Genomic DNA, 5,804 nt, shown 5'->3' on the forward strand with positions numbered 1-5,804 from the left:
GTACCGAGGCATTAGGCAAAGGTTGCCATTTCGGTGCAACGAGAACAAGACCAGGAGGACTACGAGACGGAGGTCACCATGGAGCCCAAGACGGCGTCATCACCAGAGCTTTGCGCGGGCGAAGACTACTTTTGTCAGGGTAGCTAGTACTAGATGTCCCCCTTCAAATTAGCCCTCCATTGTTGGCTCCCTTCCCGCTTGATATTTGGGAAGAGGACCAGGGCCCCTATAAATAGGATTAGCCACCCGCTAGAGAGAGAGAGGACAGACGGAGAAAGAGAGAGAGGGACACACAGACAGAGAGCTGAGGAACTCGGAGAAGGAGGCTCTTGAGAGAGGGGTTTAGATCAGATAGAGAGAGAGAGAAGGGTGATTGAGCTCCTCCCAGTAGTTCATCGCCCCAGCCAAGAACCGACCCTCGCGAGGCTGTTCTTCCTTGTATTGTTCATCATGATCAGCCCAAGAGGCAATCCACCACACCACACACTGGAGTAGGGTATTACACCACAACGGTGGCCCGAACCAGTATAAACCCTTTGTCTCTTGTGTTGTTCTTCCCTTAGTTTAGATCCTAGCAAGGCGGAGGGGTGCAGGTAGGTAGGAGACGAAAGCTCCGCGCGCACCCCAGTGTTCGAACCGCAAGGGTCTGCCGGAACCCGAAATCCGACATTTAGCGCGCCAGGTAGGGGTGCGCCGGGATTCGTCTTCCACCACCCCTTTCTCCTCCGACCATCACGCCCATGTCTGACGCTCGTCGGGCCCGTGCCGAGCGCCGGGCCACGCTCGCTTCCCGCGTTGCCCAGACGGCCCCTGTCGGCGGGCGTCCTCGCCGTTCCCCGTCACCTGCCGTCAACGCCGCTACCGGCCCGGCGGGGGACGAGCAGCAAGCATCGTCCCAGCATCCGTCCTTGCGGCAAGACGGCCGCACCGCATATCCCTCGTTCACCCCAGCTGGTTCTTCGTCCCGCGCGCCCATGGAGGCTCGGGCTGCACTCATCGCGGCGAACGAGCTCCTGCGCTACCATCCCGTCGACAACGTCTATGAAGAATGGCTCGACAGCGTCGCCGAGCTCGTCTCGCCGCAGGGGGCTCTCCTGCGCCGTCCGTTCCGCTGCACCGCACCCCGCCCCGCGCGGGCGATGAAGCTCCGGCGGCGCCCCGGCCGCCTCCTCCTCAGGACGGCGCCATGGCTCCAAGGCGCGTGGCCCCTAGGCGGAACCCGCTCCGTCAGGTGCCAGCGCGGCAAGAGTAGAGCTGTCAAGAAGTCCCTCGCCCGCAAGAAGCTGCCAGGGCGCTCCCTGCTCCAGCACGTCGCGACCATGCTCCTGCTCCTGCGCGTCAAGACCCCGCGCTGCTCCCAGCTGCAGCGCGTGGGGACATGCAAGACCAAGCTCCCCGGCATCCAAGACCTCCCGTGGCCACAGCAGGCTGCCGCGCCTTCACCGCCGAGCTACGCAGCGTCGCGTGGCCCGGCAAGTTCAAGCCGGACTTGCCTCCTCGCTCCGACGGCACGGCTGACCCTGCGGAGTTCCTCCAGCTCTACGAGCTGGGCATCGAAGCTACCAACAGAGACGAGAAGGTCATGGCAAACTAGTTCCCCATGGCACTCAAGGACGGGCCCGCACCTGGCTCCTGAACCTGGCTCCAGGCACAATCTCCTCCTGGGACGAGATGCGCACCCGCTTCATCGCCAACTTCCAAGGCACTCGTGACCGGCCACCCGCCGTAAGCGACATGCGCCGCATCAAGCAACAGCCCGGGGAGACCCTGCAGAAGTACATCCAGCGCTTCAACAACGCGCGCCTCAAGATTCCGAAGGTGACCAAGGAGGCCATCATCTCGGCCTTCTCCAACGGCGTGCGCGACGTCAAGATGAAGGAGGAGCTGGCGATGCATGAAGACATGTGCACTTCCTTGGAGCTGTTCAACCTGGCAACCAAATGCGCCAGGGCCGAGGAAGGGCGTCTCTCCCTCCTCGAGCTGCCTGCCGCGGACCCAGAAGAGAAGAAGCCCAAGGCCAAGGATGTGAAGCGCAAGGGGGCTGCCGTGCTCGCGGCAGAACCAGACACCAAGCGAGGCAGAGATCAGCCCGAACCTTCCAAGGGCGGCCGGTACTGTGTGTACCACGACCTCCACACCCACAACACCAACGAATGTCAAGAGCTCCGAGCCGTGCGAGAAGGAAGGATCGGCTGTTGCCTTGACCGCAGTGACCGGGGCTACGACCGAGGAGGAGGAAGGAACGCAGGACGCAGGGAAGACCATGGCCCGCGCCAAGGGTGGCGCTATCAACCTCGCGTGGATCGCTGGCAAGATCAGCCTCGCGAGGGAGACTGGAGGGATCAGCCTCGCGAGGATCGCCCACAAGGCAACGCAGGCCTCCCACCACTTCCGCCGCAGCCAAGGAGAAACGAGGACTACCGCCAGGACGAGGGGGCTGGGGGCTTCCAGGAGCCGCGCGCGATCGCCTGCATCCTGGGCGGGGCACAAGCCCCAGCCTCTCAGCGCATCTTCAAGAAGTTCGCCCGCGAAGTGAACGCAGTCCTCCCCAGGCTCGAAGCCACGCGCCCTCTCAGGTGGTCGGCGTGCGCCATCACGTTCAGCTCAGCAGATCAGCTCAAGTGTGCGGCTACAGCCGGAGTCCTCCCGATGCTTTGTTCCCCAATCATCAGTAACGTGGTGGTCACCAAGACCCTCATCGATGGCGGGGCAGGGCTCAACGTCCTGTCCGTGGAAACATTCAACAACCTCCAAGTGCCCTACAGCCAGCTTCAGCCAACCAAGCCTTTCTCCGGTATCACCGACGGCTCCACGGTCCCGATTGGGCAGGTCCGCCTCCCTGTCACCTTTGGGGCACGCGACAACTACCGCACCGAGCTCATCGACTTCGACGTCGCTCACATTCGCCTGCCGTACAACGCCATCCTTGGGTACCCAACGCTGGCCAAGTTCATGGCCGTAACTCACCACGGCTACAACGTCCTCAAGATGCCAGGAAGCGGCGGAGTCATCACGGTGCCCTGTGAAGAGAGGGACGCAGTGTGTTCCCTGGAACGAGCCTTTCAGGCCGTGTCACTGGAAGACCCAGATCGTGGAAGCAGGAAGCCTCCCGACACCGCCCCTAAGGAGAAGAAGACATCGTCCGGCCCGACCACTCAGGGGGCAGGCCCCTCTGGGCCCGCGCCTGCTCAGGGGGAACCTCCTTCCATCGCATAGAAAAGCGCGCCCGGCGCCCTCCTCAGGCAGGGCTCGGGGTCTCTCCCCTGGAGGGCCACCGACCTAGCTAGGGTCACGAGGGAGGTGCTTGGGCACCACATGGAGGCTGTTTCGAAGCACGTTTCCCTCAGGAAGGAGCAAGGCAAGGAGATCCAGACCCTCAGGAGTTCGTCAGCAAGGCCATTCAGGAGCTACAGGAGGCAAGAGTCATGACAGGCGGCCGCCGCCTACCAGCAGTGGCTCCCCATCTAGGCGAGGATGGTGGGCTGCGCGTCTGCATCGACATACCAGGGCTCAACCGAGTCGCCTTTCTGGAGCGCCTCTGGCCCTCGCGAGTGGGGCGCTGCGGAGGCCCACCCCACAGCTACGTTCGCATGCCTTATGGCTTGCCAAGCGCGGCTGACGCATACCAGCGCCTCATGAGGGTCATCACGGAGGCACGAGAGGCCAGGCGTCCCGCAGCCCTAGCAGGGATGGGGATGGCCCGCGAGGAGCCGCCAGCGCCTCCGGAGCCTCCCGAGGCCCCTGGGCCTAGGGGCTCGTGAGGATCGGCTCCCGCAGCCCACCGAGCCTGCTACATCAACACTCCTTCATCCTCAACATCATCACGTGACATCTTTCGAGTTTTATTACCAGCTGGGAGCGCCCCCCGGGGGCTGCATTATTCCCAGGCCGCGTGGGTCCGTCCCTGTGGCATGTATCCCTTTTTTATTCCATGTTGTTAGCTTACCTTGTTGGGGGCGCCCCTCGGGCTGCATGACCCCCCAAGTCGCTCGGGCCTGACCCAGCGATATCTGCATTCCCAGCATCTATTTGAACGAATCCACTCCTTCGCGGCTAATGTGTTTTACCTAGTTGCCTGCTCAGCTGACGCCAACTAGCGGAGCTGCTCCCAAACGGTACGACGCTTGCGCATGGGTCCGTCCCTGCAACACCGGCAAACCTGGATGGCTGAGCTCTGGCCGCGGCAGCCCCGCATAGCGTCACCTCGTCAAGCCTTCAGTGCCTCACTACCCCTCGGAAGCAACCAACGGCTGACTGTCAATTGTCATGGCAACCCCTTGTTTTTCTTTCTATGATGGACCTGCAGGACCTCCTGAAGGGGTTGCGTCAGGCGAGGCCCTTGCAGTGTCTCCTTCGCTCTCGTCCGCGCGAGCCGCTTGCACATTAAAGGGGGGGTGCCTGAGCATCGCGACTCAGGGCTCCTACTGGCTCTCTAGCCCTCACCCTCTGGCCTTGACCACGGCATCGCGACCTGGCATACCAGCGACGGCTGAGACTCGCTCGAGGGCCGGGACCCGAGGACATAGAGCAGAAAGGGGAACAAAGGCGAGAGGGGAGAGACACACGAGGACCTCGCCGAGCAACCTCGCACCTACCGACGGACGGACCCAGCGACACACCAGCGAGCGGCCCCTGATCCTCGAGATAAGTCTTCACCCGGAAGCGCCAGCTATCGTGGCACCATCCCCGCACCTAATGCTATCCCGTGTTAGCGACGCCGCTCTCCTTTCTCACCAAACGACGGCTGCTTGGGCGCCAAAGGGGACCTCCTGAGCATTGCGACTCAGGGGCTCTTACCGGTCTCCGGGTCGCTCACTTCCTGGCCTTGACCACGGCATCGCGACCTGGCATACCAGCGACGGCTGAAGCCGCCTTGGGACTGGGACCTGTCGGCGCAGAGCACCAAGCCCTCGTGAGGTTCGAAAGGGAGGACTGAGCTAAGACGGAATGAGCAACTCGCACAATTTTACGACAAGGGTTATATTAACAAAACAGGATCACAGGCACCTTACAAGCCCCCACAGGACGCGTTTTTTGATTCCTCGCAGGGAACAGATCCTAAAGGGACACAAACTACGCGCGTCCCTGCAAAAGACGCCATCATCAACAGTGGGCCATCAAGCACCGACGCCAACCCCAACCAGATCAGAGTCGGCGGTGGCCTGACGAGCCCGCCCTACTCCAGGAGCGGCGCCGGCCCGGGGGCTCGTAGCTGTCGTCGCTCGCCTCCGGAGTCGCGAAGAGCTCACCGGAGTCGCTGGAACCTCCGACGCCACCACCGCCCGAGGAGCCGCCAAGGGAGCGGTTGGCGGGCCCAGTCCTCGTCGTGGCAGGATCCTGGCCACCTTCCCCGGAGCAGCACTCCAGCCAGTGCCCGCTCGCATCGAAGACCTTGAAGAGCATCACTGAAGCACCATCGTAATCCAAGTGGACCGCGAAGACGCCCCTTACCCTACAAACCCGGGCGATCTCTCTCCAGCCACGAGTCATGAAGACCTCGCCAGGGGCAACGACCGCGACCTCTGCCTCGGTCGCGAGGGTGCTGCAGCCGACGTGCTGCAGCCAGAGCTCTAGGGGCTCCCCCTGTGGGATGATGGAGGCGAAGAAGGGAGGAAGGCGGATCCAAGACTGAAGAGGAATGGCGACGTGAAGCACGAACTCTCGGGAGGGGCCCCCGGTGTGGACCCCGGGGAGGGGGGCGACCCACACCTTCGTTACCCGCCGGCGCCGACGGCGGCGCCGCCCGTGGCGGTCAGCATCGGCTCCTTCAGGGCCCTCGACGTGGGCGTACAATGGAAGCGGGA

This window comes from Triticum urartu, chromosome 1A, assembly GCF_056163025.1.
Source record: "Triticum urartu cultivar PI428250 chromosome 1A, HENAU_Tu73, whole genome shotgun sequence".
Classification (NCBI taxonomy): Eukaryota; Viridiplantae; Streptophyta; class Magnoliopsida; order Poales; family Poaceae; genus Triticum; species Triticum urartu.